Raw genomic sequence first — 3,784 nt, 5'->3', positions numbered from 1 at the left:
AGACAGAAAGCAAGAAATCACCCCTCAGGGGGATGGTCATGCCACAATCTCTTCTCCTCCATTCTTGTAGCAGGATCTTGGGCACCCACACACACGCACCCATCATGAGTTTAAGCCATTGGGTCTGGGACTCAAACCACAGTGGACTAAATGAGAGTCCAGAGATATAGACAGTACTACAACTGCCGGTCCCATGGGAATCTTAATCATAAAAAAATACTGTATTTTAGCAAAATGCTTTTTTCTTCAATAATTAATATGGGGACCAGCAGTTAGCATAATGGCTATGTCGCTGGACTCCAATGTAGTCAACCGTGGTTTGAGTCCTGGACCCGATGACTTATAGCTCACGACAGGCACATGTGTGCGCGTGCCCAAGATCCTGAGAGGAGAATGGAGGACAAGGGATTGTGGCATGGACATCCTCCCTGGGGGGTGATTTCTCACTTTCTGTCTCTCTGTCTCTCTTTGTCTGTGTGGTGAGCACATGCACCCTATGGCAAAAACCTTTCCAAAAAAAATTAATATGATCATATGGTTTTTATCTTTCCTTTTTTTATGTGATGTATTTCATTTATTGTTTTCTGTATAATGAACCATCCTTGCATCCCTGGAAGAAAGCCTACTTGGTCATGGTGTATAATTTTTTAATGTTTTATTGAATACAAGTTGCTAATATCTTGTTGAGAATTTTTGCACCTGTATTTATCAGGGACATTGTCTTGAAGTTTTCTTTTTTCTCAAGACTTTGTCTGATTTGAAATTAATATGATGAAGGGTTCATAGAATTAATATGGGAGGTTTTTTTCCTTTGGAACTTTTATAAATAGTTTAAAGATAATTGGGGTTATTTCTTCTTTAAAAGTTTTGTAGCATTCAGAAGTTTATTCATTAGGACCTGGGCTATTTTTTGTTTGAAGGCTATTTATCTATTCAATTTCATTGCTTGTTATGAATCTCTCCAGACTTTCTTTCTCTTCCTGGTTCTGTCTTGGCAAGTTATAAATGTCCAGAAACAGCTCATATCATCTAAGCTTTCTTATTTACTTGTTGGCATGCAGTCACTTAGTGTTCTTTGATGATACATTGTATTTCTGTTATGTCCATTGTAATAACACCTGTTTCCTTTCTGATTTGATTTATATGGTGTCTTTCTCTGTTCTTTTTGATTAATCTAGCAAATGGTGTGCCAATTTTGTTTATTTTCTCAAAGAACAAGCTTTTAGTTTTGTTGCTGTTCTATATAGTTCTTTCATTTTATATTTCATTTATTTCTGCTTAAGTCTTTATTATTTCTCTTCTGCTGATTTTTTTTTCATTTTTTTTTCCTGTTACCTGAGTTGTATTGTTAGGTTGTTTATTTGCCACCTTTCTGCCTTTTTCATGTGGGAAGAAATTGCTGTGAGCTTCCCTCTTAAGAATGCTTTTTTTGTCTGTTCTATAGGTTATAAACACACTTTTGTTCATTATAATTTATTTCTATGAATCTTTTGATTTCAATCTTAGTTTCTTCTATAGCTGTAAAGTCATTCAGGAGTAAGTTATTTAGTTCCCATGCATTTGTGAATTTTCAAGGGCTCTTTCTGTAGTTGATTTCAAGTTTGATTCCATTGCGGTTGGAAAAGATGCTAGATACAATTTTTATACCTTTGAATTTGTAAATGATTGTATCATGTCCTATCATATGATCAATCTTCAAAAATATTCCATGTGGGAGTGAGAAAAATGTATATTTTGTTTCAAAGCCATTTCATGTTTGGTATCATTTAGATTTTTTTTTTTTTTGCAGAACATTTCTTTATTAATTTTGTTTAAATTAAAGTAACTTTTTTCATTTACTTTTTTATTTATTTTTTTTATTTTTTGTATTTTATTTCCTTTAATACATTCAATCACATTATTTAGCTTACAAAGTTAATATTTTTTAAAGTGAATATTTCAATATGTGAACATTTTTCCCTAGTACAGTTGATAAAAGTATAAAATATCTTCAACAGATAATAACATATTTCTTTGTCCCATTAATGCTTTGCCTCTCTATTTTTCTTCTTTAATATATTTTTTGCCCAGGTGATCTGTTTAGAGTAGACAATGGAGTGTTGAGATCCCCTACAATTATTGGGTTGCAGTCCATCTCTCTCTTGCAATCTAACAGACTCTATTTGAGGTTATTTAGGTGCTCCAATGTTGGGTGCATAGATATTTATAAGTATTATATCTTGGTGAATAAGTCCTTTTAGTACTCCATACTGTCCTTCTTTGTCTCTTCTTTCATGTTCTATTTTTAAATCTGTTATTCTTGATATCAGTGTCACAACTCCAGCCTTTTCTTGGTTTTCATTTGCATGAAATATCTTTTTCCAGACCTTAACCTTTGGTCTATGAGGGGTGTATCTTGTAAACACTGCTTCTGTGTTTTTTGTTTGTTTTTGTTTTTGAGAGGTTTTTGCTACAGGACATGTGCGCTTGCCAGAAAGACAGAGAGAGAGAGACAGAAAGCAAAAAAATCACCCCCCAGGGGATGACCATGTCACAATCCCTTCTTCTCCATTCTCCTCTTAGGATCTTGGGCACACACTCCACACATGCCTGGTGTGAGTTTAAGCCGCCAGGTCTGGGATTCAATGCGCAGTTGACTACATGGGAGTCCAGTGACATAGCCATTATGCTAACTGCTGGTATCACATTGCTTCTGTTTTTGTATCCCTTCAGGGAGTCTGTGTCTCTTAATTGGAGAATTTAATCCATTAACATTTAACATTATTATTAATAATTGCAGACTTATCCCTATCATTTTGCTAGCCATTTTCTCAACTGTTTTTCTTTTCTCATTTCTGCTTGTCTCTATTTATCCTGATACAAGACTCGCCCCACCCCAGTACTTTCTGTTCAGCTGGACTAGTATTGGGGAATTCTTTTAGCTTTTGTTTATTTGTAAATACTTTTATTTGTACTTCCCATTTGAGAAATAACTTGTTAGATATAGTATTGTTGGTTGAAATTGTTGTTGTTTTGATTTGAATACATCTTCCCATTTTTTTCCTTGCCTGCATTATTTCAGATGAGAGGTCAGATGTTAGCCTAATGGAATCATCTTTATAAGTAATTGATGTTTCCCCCTAGTCATTTTAAGAATATTGTCTTTGTCTTTGATTTTTACCAATCTGTCTATGATATGCTAGGGGGAGGATTTTTGTTGCTGTTGTTGATTCTGTTTGGGATCTTTTTAATTTTATGGTTCTGAATTTCCTGACATTTGTCTATATTTGAAAAAAATTTCAGATAGTATTTCATGAAAGAGGTTTTGTATGCCTTTAGCAGAATTTTCACCCTCTGTAGTACCTATTGTATGGATATTTGGGTGCTTCATGTTGTCTAGAATTTTCCATATGTTGTCCTCATTTTTTTTTTTTGATTTTGTGTGTGTGTGTGTGTGTGTGTGTGTGTGATTTGGTCTATGTTGTAGACTTTGTCTTCATGGACAGAAATTCTTTCTTATTCTTGGTCCAATCTGCTGTTGATGCTTTTTAGCAAGATTTTAATTTCTTGCATTTTATTTTTCATTTTCAAAAGTTCTGTTTGATTCTTTTTTAGGGTGTTTATTTATTTATGAAATTATGCTTTCATGTCCTGAAATGACTTTCTCATTTCCTGGAATTGATTGCCTGTTTTCTCTTGCATCTCATTAAGTTTCGTCACTATGAATGTTTGGATTTCTTTTTCTGATATTTCTGTGTATTTCTCTATGATGTCCATTGTTGGTGAAAGGTTACTACACTCACCT

Source organism: Tupaia chinensis, unplaced genomic scaffold (assembly GCF_000334495.1).
Source record: "Tupaia chinensis unplaced genomic scaffold, TupChi_1.0 Scaffold000357_1, whole genome shotgun sequence".
Classification (NCBI taxonomy): Eukaryota; Metazoa; Chordata; class Mammalia; order Scandentia; family Tupaiidae; genus Tupaia; species Tupaia belangeri.
Note: the sequence above shows the minus strand (reverse complement) of the source record.